The 13,746-nt window shown below is 40.3% G+C and overlaps 1 pseudogene; it reads right to left on the bottom strand.

Moving 5' to 3' along the window:
• Nucleotides 1-9,017: 9,017 nt before the first annotated feature.
• LOC102919786 (vomeronasal type-1 receptor 90-like) lies at nt 9,018-9,956 on the bottom strand (annotated as a pseudogene).
• Between the last annotated feature and the right edge of the window lie 3,790 nt (nt 9,957-13,746).

Below are 13,746 nucleotides of genomic sequence, written 5' to 3'. Positions count from 1 at the left end.
AAGTTCTTATCTACACTTAGGAATCCTGGTTTAAGCTTCTCTTTGTCTGTAGGGGATAGAGTGGGGGGTTTTACTGAGGTATCACAGTTATTCCAATTTTTTTGTATCTGTTGAGATTTGCTTTGTGACCCAGCATGTGCTCAGTTTTAGAGAAGGTTCCATGGGGTGCTGAGAAGGAGGTATACTCTTTTGTGTTAGGGTGGAATGTTCTGTAAATATCTATTAAGTCAATTTGATTGGAAACTCTTTTTCCAGCCTTTTACTCTGAGGTAGTGTCTGTCTTTAAAGTTGAGGTGTGTTTTTTGTATGCAGCAGAAGGATAGATCCTGTTTTTATATCCATTCTGTCAGCCTGTGTCTTTTTCTAGGTGAATTTAGACCATTGATATTAATGAATATTAATGACCAGTGATTGCTAATTCCTGTTAATTGTTTTTGTTTTTGTTTTTGTTTTTGTTTTTGTTTTTTTTTGGTAATGTGTGTTTCTCTTCTTTGGTATTTGTTGGTGTGGGGTTATCTATTGTGTGTATTTTCATGGTTGTATCTAACTTCCTTAGGTTGGATTTTTACTTCTAGTGCTTTCTGTAGGGCTGGATTTGCGGATAGGTATTGTTTAAATCTGGTTTTATCATGGAATATTTTGTTTATTCCATCTATGGTGATTGAGAGTTTTGCTAGATATAATACTCTGGGTTGGCATCCATGGTCTTTTAGTGTCTGCAAAACATCTGTCCAGGACCTTCTGACTTTCAGGGACTCCATTGAGAAGTCAGGTGTTATTCTGATGGTCTGCCTTTATATGTTACTTGGCCTTTTTCCTTTGCAGCTCTTAATATTTTTTTCTTCATTCTGTATGTTTAATGGTTTGATTATTATGTGGTGATGGGGCCTTTTTGGGGAGGGGGGATCCAGTCTATTTGGTGTTCTGTAAGCTTCTTGTACCTTCATAGGCATTTATTTCTTTTAGTTGTTAAAGTTTTCTTCTTTGATTTTGTTGAATATATTTTCTGTGCCTTTGAGTTGGTATTCTTCTCCTACTTCTATTTCTATTATTCTTAGATTTGATCTCTTCATGGTGTCCCAAATTTCCTGGACATTTTGTGTTATGACTTTTTTGGCTTTAGAGTTTTCTTTGAATGATGATTCTATCTCCTCTTTTGTATCTTTAACACCAGAGATTCTCTCTTCCATCTCTTGAATTCTGTTGGTTATGCTTGCATCTGTAGTTCCTGTTCAGTTACTCAGATTTTCCATTTCCAGCCTTCCCTCAGTTTGTGTCCTCTTTATTGCCTCTATTTCAATTTTCAAAACTTGGACTGTTTCATTCACCTGTTTAATTGCTTTTTCTTGGCTTTCTTTAAGGAATTTATTGATTTCTTTCAAATTTTTATTTGTCTATTTTTCAAATTTTTTAAGGGTATTTTTCATTTCCTCTTTAAAAGCCTGTATAATCTTCTTATGTTCATTTTTAAAGGTCTATTTCTTTTGCTTCTTCTGCTTTGAGATGTTCAGATCATCATCTAGGTTCTGATGGTGCCATATTGGTCTTTATGTTGTTGACTGTATTTTGCATTGGTGTCTACCCATCTCTTCCTCCACTCTGTAAAAGTGCTATCTGTGTCTGAGGAAGCCTCTTTTGGTCTGGTTGATACTCTTGGTCTAATGGGAGCTCTTGATCTAATCTGAGCTCTTGGTCCAATCTGTGATGTCCCCAATGGGTGCAGGGTGTATTCACTGGTGTAACAAGGGGTTTTTTTCTGTTCCCAATAGGTGCAGGTTGGGCCTGTTTTCACTGGTGTTGCAGGGGCCTGTTTTCTTGGTGAGGGAGCAAGAGAAGGGGCAGCTGGCTAGTCCCTGGGGCTCCAATGGCCAGGAGGTGTACAGGACGTGGCTGGGGACCTGGTCTGCACAGTTGAGATGATGTCTTACCTGTTCTCAATCAGTGCAGGGTGTGATTATGTCTCAGGTTTTCACTGGTGTCACAGGGGACTATTTTCTTGGCAAGGAGTCTGGCAAAGGGGCAGTTGGCCAGTCCCTGGAGCTTCAATAACTTGGGGGAGGGACACAGGATATGCCCCAGGAGCCTAGGGGCTAGCGACCTGGTCTGCCCAGTCCAGAAATGGGGCCTTACCTGTTTCCAATAGGCTGGGCTTGTGACTCAACTTAACTTTTCTATCTGAGGAAGTAAAACTGAATTCTCTGGGGCCAGCATGGGGGCTAAACTAACATTCCCTGGCCTGCAAAATATTCTCTCTCTCTCTCTCTCTCTCTCTCTCTCTCTCTCTCTCTCTCTCTCTCTCTCTCTCTCTCTCTGTGTGTGTGTGTGTGTGTGTGTGTGTGTGAGTGTGTGTGTGTGTTCTTTATTTCTTTTCTTACCTCAAAAAAGAAACTCAAATGGCAGAGAATCACTCAACTCTTCAACATCAGTAGAGATCAGGGAAATGCAAATTAAAGCTACTTGGAGACTTCATCTTACACCAGTCAGAATGACCAAGGTCAATAAAATAAATAATAGCAGATGCTGGTGGTCATGTGGAGTAAGGGGAACACTCATCCATTGCTTCTGGGAGTGCAAACTTGTACAGCCACTATGGAAATCAGTCTGGCAGTTCTTCAGGAAGCTGGGAAACAATCCACCTCAAGATCCAGCTACACCACTCTCGGGCATGTATCCAAAGGATGTGTCATCCTACAGATACCTGATCAACTATATTCATTATTGCTCTATTCATAATGCCAATAAATTGGTAATAAACTTGATGTCTATCAAGAAATGAATTTTAAAAAGTGTTACATTTACACAGTAGAATGTAACTCAGCCATTAAAATAACAAAATCAGGAAATTCACAATTAAATGGATTAAACCAGAAACAAACCATCCTAATTGAGGTAGCCAAGATCCAGAAAGACAATCATGGTATATATTCCCTTTTTATGTATATTTTAGCTGTTGGTTGTTGATAAAATAGCTATAGTCCATATAAGCACAGAGGTAAGATATAGAGAGAAAGATTTTGAGGGGGTGATAGATTTCCCTAGGAAAATGAAATAGAATAGATAGTTATGGATGAGTTGGGGAGGCTCTAATGGGAAGATCAAATGGGGAAGAGAAAAGGGGGCATGGAAGGGAATGTGGGAGGAACAGCTAAAACTAAGAATATTTGATGGGAGTATGGCAAACTAATACAGTAGAAGCTTTGTAAACAGTGTGTGTGTGTGTATGTGTGTGTGTGTGTGTGTGTAAACAGTGTGTGTGGGGGGGGGGTATATGTAGGCATCTAAATGAAATTGCCAAATAACATGGGGGATAGAGCCCCAACTGGATATCACTCATTACTGAATGAAACTTCCAGAACTGGGAATGGGTTACATCCAATTGAGTTATTGGCTGAAGAGGCCCCATGTGAACCTCCTAATAACCCAGGCTATTGCCAAGGCTGTTAGTTGCTCTCTATCCATGGATAGTAAAGCCCTATTGCTGAAGATAACACATACACATCTCATCTTGGAGAGTTTGAGCTTGTGCCTACCTAGAGCCTTTATTCCTACTGGCTGGTGTTCATGGTACTGGAAGATGTTCTTCACACTACCAAAGGAGGAAGGTAAACACAAGCCAGCTACAAAACCTTCAATCCACAATGGTGATCTGCCTGCAAGATATGCTGGTGGCATGAATCTTGCAGAAGAAACTCATCAATCTTTGATTTGATTTAATGCCCACTTCATGAGATGGAAGTCATAGCTGATGCTGCTTAGGTGGCCAAGAACCTGAGACTAGATAGTCCAGGGACATATTGGGAAATCAAATACATGTGTTCTGTTAAGGGAACATAACAATACAATGACTCCTGATAACACTCAGCTCTACTCACAGATCCATCATGGCTCAGCCACCATTAGAGCAGCTTCCTCCAGCAGCAAATGGAAACAACCACAGAGACCCACAGCCAGAAATATGCAGAGTGAGATACCTTGAAACACAACCCTATGCAGAATGTCTCCATTATGTACCTCCCTTCAGGGCTCAGGAAATTCTGTGGAAGAGGGAAGAATATAAGAGCCAGAGGTGATGGAGAACATTAAGAAAACAGAGACTTCTTAACGCAGTCTTCTTTGACACACATATGAACTATAAACTCTGAAACTGAGCAGCATGCCTAATACCTAAACAGGTCTGCACCAGATACTGTCCTAGAGCTGACAGCAGAAGGAGACACACATCCCATCACTAACCCAGAAGCTATCTCCATTTTGGTGATGAGGATCAAAATTAAACATATTAGTCATTTTGGAGGACATTTTGGTAGAATCCTCCAAATTGCCTTCTATGTTTTTTTTAACTTTTATTTGTTCTTTGTGGCTTTCTTATCATGCATCCTGATCCCATTCCTCTCCCTGTCTCTTCTTTTCCACCCTCTGCCCTTGCAAAGTGCCTTGACCCCGTAGAATAAAATAAAATGTAAGAGAAAAAAATCTCACCACACAATATATTCTTTTGTCCATATATTTTTTTTCTTGCAAGTGTTCACTGCAGAGTCATTGGTCTGGTTCAAGGCCTCTACTTCCTGCTACACTGTCCATACTGGGTCCTTACCGGAACATCTGTTGGATATCCTGTTGTTCTGTGTCATGGAGATCCTGCAAGCTTTAGATCTACAGAACTGGCCTCTTCCAGTGCTCCAGCAGATCATGATGGAGCAGATGCTGGGTTGATCAGCCTGCCAGCCTTCCTTTATCATCACCACCACTGTGAGCTCTCCAGCACTGCCATGGCTAATTTGCCCCATGCAGCAAGGAGCAAGGGATGGGGACAGTTTCCCTGCTTTCCTGCCCTCCAGGCTGGCTCACCCACACCTACACCACCAGAACCAGCTCTACTATGTTTCCCAGGCGAAAAACAGGGCCTCAGCTCCAATGGGTAAAAGGTTGGTTCATCTCTTCCACCTGTCATAGGTGGTTGGGGAGAGTCGGGGGAGGGCATCTTTTACCCACACAATCACATGGCAGACAAGGGGAGCAGGACCAGCTCTCCCATTCACATGCCACTGGGGCCAGCTTGCCATTGCCCCCAGCAAACAGGATCAGCTCTGCTCTACTGCGCAGGAGAAGTGTAGGACCAGCTCTTCTGAGTGCTGCAGCAAGTGAGGGGCAGGGACCTTTCTCCCTAGTGTGGCAGCCAGTGAGGGGTGGGGCCAACTCTGTGCAGCCCTGTCCTCTCTGCCTTCAGTGTTAACAGGAGCCATGGATATTAACACAGAGCCTGGCTGCAGCAGGACCGTGGACACAGTCCTGGGTCTTGGGATCAGCCCAGGCCCTGACATCACCATGACCCCAGGTGGCAGACAAGCTATCCACCTCTCCCTGCTCATCACCACCTCACCACTTCAGATCTGCTCTCAGCACAGGATAAGAACCATTCTGTCTCTCTCTCTCTCACTCCCATACTCCCATAGCCCACCATGTATTTGATCACCATAATAAGCCTGACCGCCTGGCTTGTGGGTCTCCTTCTCCGATTCAGTCTTAACAGCACTGGGACAGGCTGTGTTTTCCCCTTGCTACAGCTATCTTCATCTGATAGTCACTTGCAAGTGAAAAATGTTTTCTTCCAGGGACTCCCACTCTTTTTTTTAACTTTTGGAAACATATTTTTTGTATTTATTATCATATTTAATATTTTAATTATCTGTGACAGTTTGTTTTCCTGTGAAGTTAAGCAATAAAAAAGTATTTACTTTCTTTTTCTTAATTTTATAATTTGATTTAATTTTACCTATCAGCCATGGATTCCCCTGTCCTCCCTTCCCCCCACCCCCCAGCACTCCCTCCATTCCACTCTCCTCCAGGGCAAGGACTCCCCTGGGGAGCAGGTCCAGTCCCCTCCTCACAGGCTGAGCAAAGTGTCCCTGCATAGGTCCCAGGTTCCAAACAGCCAGCTCATGCACTAAGGACAGGTCCCGGTCCCACTGCCTGGATGCCTCCCAAACAGTCCAAGCTAATCAACTGCCTCACTTATCCAGATGGCGTGGTCCAGTTGGGAGCTCCTCAGCTGTTGGTTCATAGTTCATGTGTTTCCACTAGTTTGGCTATTTGTCCCTGTGCTTTTTCCAATCTTGGTCTCAACAATTCTTGCTCATACAGTCCCTCCATTCTCGCCAAATGGATTCCTGGAACTCCAATTGGGGCCTGTCCATGGATCTCTGCATCTGCTTGGATGAGATTTCTAGCATGACAGTTAGGGTGTTTGGCCATCCTATCACCAGAGTAGGTCAGTTAGGGCTTTCTCTCGACCATTGCCAGTAGTCTATTGTGGAGGTCATCCTGAGTGAGGTAACCCAGACTCAGAAAGACAAAATGGTATGTACTCACTCATAGGAGGATACTAGATGTAAAACAAAGATGACTAGACTGCTACTCACAACTCCAGGGAGGCTACCTAGAAGACAGGACCCTAAGAAAGACGCAGGGATCACCAATGACAGAGAAATGGATGAGATATACATGAGCAAACTGGATGTGTGTGTGTGTGGGGGGGGGGGTAATGAAGGGTGAGGGTTGAGGAAAAGAGAGCTTAGGGGAGCAGAAGATCCCAGCTGGATCAAGAACAGAGAGGGAGAACAAGGAAAAAGAGACCATGATAAATGAAGACCCCATGGGAATAGGAAGAAGCAAAGTGCTAGAGAGGTCCCCAGAAATCCACTCTTAAGGGACTCCCACTCTTAAGGGTAGATCCTGTGCTCAATGGTAGATGGCAAACTCAATGGAATCTTTGAAGGTTCTTTGTCAGATAATGTTGAATTATGTTCTCTTAATTTTACCTTACAGGTCATTTGCTTATATAGTATTATATATTCTGGCCTCTACTTTTGTGTTCCTGTGAGATTCCTGTGTGGCTTACGTGTCTCTACATCTTTATGTGTTCTTGTGCTTTTCTTTGGCTCTTTTTCTTCTCTTGGTTTTGACCTTTTCCAATTAGTTTGTTTTTGTTTTGTCTTTCTATAGCTAATTTTATTTTGTTATTAAAATTTATACACCTATTTGTTTTCTAAGGAGAAAGAAAAGGGGTGTTGATCCAGATGGGAAGGGACAAGGGAGGAATTTGGATGAATGGGGGATAGGAAACTCTAATAAGGACATATTATATGAAAAAAATGTATTTTCAATAAAAAATCTTGAAGAAGTATAGTTATAATGACGCATATTTGTGATCCCAGAGCTGGAAAAGCAGAGAGATGAGAATCCCTGGGGCTCCCATATTAGCCTGTTTGGCAAGTCGCAGGTCTAAGTGAGAGATGCTCTCTCAAAACAAAAGGTGAATGGATTCTGAAGAACAAGAGCTAAGAGTCTCCTGGCCTCCACGTGCACATGCACACACATCATTCATCTGTGCACACTCACATGCACACACCTCCTTCATCTGTGAACACTCACATGCACACACATCCTTCATCTGTGCACACTCACATGCACACACATCCTTCATCTGTGAACACTCACATGCACACACATCCTTCATCTGTGAACACTCACATGCACACACATCCTTCATCTGTGCATTCACATGCACACACATCCTTCATCTGTGAACACTCACATGCACACACATCCTTCATCTGCGAACACTCACATGCACACACATCCTTCATCTGCACACACTCACATGCACACACATCCTTCATCTGTGCATTCACATGCACACACATCCTTCATCTGCGAACACTCACATGCACACACATCCTTCATCTGTACACACTCACAAGCACACACATCCTTCATCTGTGCACACACAAATGCACACACATCCTTCATCTGCGAACAATCACATGCACACACATCCTTCATCTGCGAACACTCACATGCACACACATCCTTCATTTGCGCACACTCACATGCACACACATCCTTCATCTGTGCACACTCACATGCACACACATCCTTCATCTATGCACACACACATGCACACACATCCTTCATCTGTGCACTCACATGCACACACATCCTTCATCTGTGCACACACACATGCACACACATCCTTCATCTGTGCACACACACATGCACACACATCCTTCATCTGTGCACACTCACATGCACACACATCCTTCATCTGTGCACACACACATGCACACACATCCTTCATCTGTGCACTCACATGCACACACATCCTTCATCTGTGCACACACACATGCACACACATCCTTCATCTGTGCACTCACATGCACACACATCCTTCATCTGTGCACACACACATGCACACACATCCTTCATCTGTGCACACACATGCACACACATCCTTCATCTGTGAACACACACATGCACACACACTCTTCATCTGTGCACACACATGTATATATACATCACAAAACCCACACTGTATATCATGTATGTGCATATAAACAATTTTATTAAACAATAATATTTCAATAAATGTAGATGAAATGAAGCACAAATAAACAGGCACATGAAATTTTTATATAAGACTCATTCAATAAGCGACTGTGATAAAAATAAAAATTTAAATTCACATTATTTTTATGGATACTTAGAAATTATAATTAGGAAACAAAGCTACAATAGGATATTTAAACTATTCTTTATTTACACTAAATTAAACATTAAAAAAGCTTAAAAAGTCACTATCAACAACGAGCTACCTTGAGTAACCTCAGCATCTAGGAAACATTTATGACATATAGTAAGGGAATATCAACTTATGCTGTACAGTGAACAAAAGGACTCTATACTATTTGGCAGCAGAAATATAAAAGAATGTATATAAGTTATACCACAAATTTTATTTGAATCAAATGAATAATCTTACTTTGCTACTTGAAATATTAAAGAGTTTTAAAAAGAATATAATCCCAAATGACCAGCAAGACTTCTTACAGCCATCTGTAGCTCTAGTTCCACTTCTGACCTCTGTGGGGACCAGGAGTGCACACATACATACATGACGACAAAACACTCATGAACTTAACTAAATACATTTTTTGAAAGAAAGAGAAAAATTGCCCTGTTTAAGAAATTTGGTGCCATATTGACTGCAAGTTTTTCAGCATATTGATTATTCTGTTATCAGAACTGATTTGTACCAAGGGAGTAATTGTTGGATAGGCATTCATCACAAACTTCTGAACAGTCAGGATGTCTGGGTTGTACTTCCATAATAGGACTGAGGTGGATGAGATGATGAAGTCCACCCAGTACATGATCACAAAGAAAACCACCAGCAGCAAGATGGTCTGGGTGGCCCTCTTCTCGGGGGATGCTTTCAGGTGGCTGATGCTGTGAAGATGCTTGCATTGCCTCTGATGTCTGAACAAGATGATCACCATGTACGCACTTGTGGTCAACATAATTCCTACAAGAAAGACATCTCTGGAGACTATCACTGTTAAAATCAGTGCCCTGCTGATGTAGTTCATGGGGAAGATTGAGCAATATTTGGTGACCTTCATCTGGTTGCTCGCACTCGTGTTGGTAAAAGCACCAACATAGAAGATCTGGTTGCTACTGAACGACAAGTTGAAAGGCCAAATGAGTAACAAAGCATAAATCATGTATTTTTTTAGTTTATGTTTAAATTTTGCCAACAATGATGTGTTGGGACTGATAGTGACAGCCTGGAACACACTCAGGAGGCAGGTGATGCAAATGGAGAGGCCTCTCATCACTCTGTTTGTGTAAAAAGTAATCTTACATTGGAAGTCATTCTCCAAGTTCAATGACTCAAATACATCTTTAAGCCAAATATCCCCTCCAGTTAGGACGAGCATTATGTGGATGAAGGTCAGTTGACAGGAGATCAGGTCCGTGGGCTTATGACTATGAACTAGGATTATGAAAGTATAGAAGAAAAGGAGACATATATTGGCTAGGACTCCAAGTCCAGTTTGGAAATTAAGGATATTCTTTAATAAGGACATAAGTGGAAAGTGTATTTATTTTAATATCATAGTAGAATCATATTTCATATGCCTAGAAAAATAATAGAGTGTACATCGAACTTGTGATTCAATTGTCAGTACCTTTATATCATCATTCTTGATTAACTTATTCTTGATTAACTTGTCTCTTTAACATTTACTGTTTCAGACTGGATATCACAGCTTATATTCTTATACACTTATACATTCTACCTGTATATATATATATATATATATATATATATATATATATATATATATCATACTAGAGATAATAAAAGCATTCACATTGCATTCTTCACAGAAGGCACATTTTGTGTGGCTGTATTGCACCTTGGTGTCATACCTTAGAAATTCAATCCTATTGATTTGCATTGCCTCATTTTATAGTTAACATCTAAAATAGTAGTGATGAACACAGAATATTAATCACACTTTCACAATTAAACAAAACTTATGTTGGCCTGGAAAATATTCACAAAAGAAATCCAGAAGAGTGAGGTAAGTCAGTCTCACGTTGCATAACTTTAAAATGCTCTATTTTGCAACTATTTGTGTTTTGACTGATAATTCTAATGAAATCACAGTGAAAATCAGTGAAAATTTATAATAATCCCACTATTTTAATCAGCAAAATGTCTGTCTTAGTTAATATTTTCCCTTTTTTATGTCCCCTTTTCTATGAAGTCTTACATCCCCAGAATACAGAATTAAAGGCATAGGCATAGATACACTTGGAGACCATTATTGCACTTTGCACAACCTAATAATTGTGTAACCATAAGTTATGGTTATAAATGATCCTAACAGTCTCACAGTTAAGCTCCCATCCCATCCCCTTTTGGAACACTCCACTTCAGGATTAAAGAACTAATTCCAGCTACCAAGACTAACCCTGTTTTTTCTTTGCTTTTTGAAGGAGTAAATCATTAATAGTATGATTCCTTATGATTATTTTCTCTTTTTGTCTTATAACTCTTTCAGCCATCCATACTGTTATTTTACCTCCCTCCTTCTTCTATATTGGTGTCCCCTCTTTAACTTAGAACCCCCCATTTCTCATTTTCCCCGTCAGATCACTTGTGTCCTGCTACTCAGCTGTACCTTCCTCCCACCTTCTTCTATATTTACTTCCCTCCTCCCTGCTAAGGAGCCCACCCTTTCCCATTTCCCTGATGAGATCACTTGTACCCTGCCTTTCTCCTCTCTAATGCTCTGCGCCCCACCCCCATCCTGACCATGGTCCTCTTTTGCTCTGTTATCTGTAGTTACTGCAGGCTACATACTCACATCTGAATATGTAGAGCTAGGAGCCTCCAAGAAAAAAAAAATGTGACACTAAGACAAACACTACTTCAAAACACTGCAAAAAAAATTGAACTTGTAGAAGATGACCTGTTTTTGAATTTCTGTTTTAAAAGAGATTCCTTCCCATGCAGTGGAAACCAAGGCCCCAGTGTTATCAGAGGTCATCAGCACCAGACAGTTTTTACAGTTCCACTCCACAGTCTCACCTTTGGTGCCTATGTTAGTTATTTGGCCTGGTTACCAGTGTCATTATTTTGTCAAATTACTATTATTCAGTACTTTAAATCAGCTTCATGATAAAGAAATAGAAAACTGCTACACTGACTCAGATTCTTGTGAGAAAAAGAGTGCCCAATTGTATTGTCAAGCTCTCTACCATATCCCACATATACAAATTAATGCATGTCTATATGTATAGAAATAATGCAGAAGTTAGTGAGTAAGACTACCCTATAACATTTCCATTAATATGACACCATAAATCACACATTTTATATTTACATGATTTTTTGCTCTTGAAAAGCTTGATCTAGTAAAGGTATAGACTCATCCCAATTGCCAGAGACAAACATCTGATCTGATTCTCCCACCAACATATATTTACGGTAGCTGCACTGTGATGTTCTGTCTTTTTAAAAGGTCCGGGATACAAGATGGAGAGATGACTCAGTGGTTCAGAACATATTTTACTCTTGCAAAAGACCTGGGCTAGATTCCCATCAAGGACATGGTGGCTCATAACCATCTATAACTCTAGTTCTTGGGAATCCATTGTCCTCTCTGACCCCGACATGCAAGTGTCACACAGATATATATGCAGGCAAAACACTCATATATATAAACTAAAATAAATAAACCTTAAATTATAAATATTAAATAAATAAATAATTGGAAGCTCCAGGATGACACGCAATTTAAGCCTTGGTCTTCAAACTGAATGAATGGTAATCCAATTTCCATTTTAAAATTGCAAATGTCAAACCATATATGTAGAATAATTTTCATTAATTTTACAACTACAATTTATCAATGTAGCACATATATTATATGTTATATGAAAAGATGATAATACAAAGTAAAAAGAAGTAATCTAAATTTTTTCCTTAGCCCAGAGATATATTCTACAATGGGTATATTTCATATGCTTTGATTTGTAAATATTTATGACTTACAGAAAATTATGTATCTCCTATGGTATCATTCTCTGTAGCTCACACTGGCTGAAACTTAACCAGAAAAGACCATAGCTACCATAGCTACAATCTGAGTTGTTAACATGTTCATGAACTGAGAAAATTATTTGTTTTATTTGAAGATATAAATTGCAGTTCTGGGGGCTTTCATGCTGGCTTAAGCTTTTAATATTTAGTTTTAAGTAATGAAACCCAAAGTGTACGCATAAACATTCATAATATGGAGAAGCCATCACTATTAAATTGACCCAGACCTAAAGACCAAGCAGCCTTCAGGAAGCTGTTTGAAGACATGTGCAACAATAGAAACCAAGAGCTGCTTAGTGCATACATAGCTCAACATTCTTCTGAGAAAAATCACTTTACCCCCTCATTATCCGAGTATTTGGTTTGGAAGAGTCTTATTTTATAAATTTTTTTTTTTTTTTGATTTTTCGAGACAGGGTTTCTTTGTGTAGCTTTGTGCCTTTCCTGGATCTCGCTCTGTAGACCAGGCTGGCCTCGAACTCACAAAGATCCACCTGCCTCTGCCTCCCGAGTGCTATAGTGATCTTTGTATTCTTCTTGTGGAGATTTAATAACATAATGAACATAGAAATATATTAGATAAAAAGTATCATTTTTATCATAGTTAGTGAGTAATGACCAAAAGGCAGAAGGACCACTCAGAGAGAACACAGAGTGATTGTGTGACTTTCAGGTGACAAGATACATGGTGTTGGCTGGTGCACGGTCCACTGTCAGCAACATTAATACGTCTTCAGGAATCTAAGAAGGTGAAGACCTTAGCCACTCAAATTAGTTCCATGAAATCTTTACGAAATACATAATGCCAGCAGGAATAAATAGTCATTACTTTTTAATGAAATATTAATTCTTGGCTCTTACCTGATACTCTTAAATAATTTTAATGCACAACTTATTCTTTGGAAATTAGTTTAGCACAGGTGAAACTGGAAACCCACAGACACTGACTAGAACATTACATTCTCACAGTTATGAGCCAGTTTCCCTGAGATGAAGCAGCAGCAGCAGAATGTCACTGCAGAGCCTGTGAGGAAGCAGTCACACCACAGCTGGATCACATGTCACACAGTGTAAGTCTGGAAAAGATATGAAAACATTCACTGTAAGTGTGTGTGTGTGTGTGTGTGTGTGTGAGAGAGAGAGAGAGAGAGAGAGAGAGAGAGAGAGAGAGAGAGAGAGAGAGAGAGAGAGAGAGAGAGGATCTAAACCTGCAGTTCACACTGACTTCCATTCAAACTCACAATGCTCCTACCTTAGCCTCCAAAGTGCTGGAATCACAGGTGTGTGCACCA

This window comes from Peromyscus maniculatus, chromosome 3, assembly GCF_049852395.1.
Source record: "Peromyscus maniculatus bairdii isolate BWxNUB_F1_BW_parent chromosome 3, HU_Pman_BW_mat_3.1, whole genome shotgun sequence".
NCBI classification, from domain to species: domain Eukaryota; kingdom Metazoa; phylum Chordata; class Mammalia; order Rodentia; family Cricetidae; genus Peromyscus; species Peromyscus maniculatus.
Note: the sequence above shows the minus strand (reverse complement) of the source record. Positions and strands in the feature narration are given on the sequence as shown.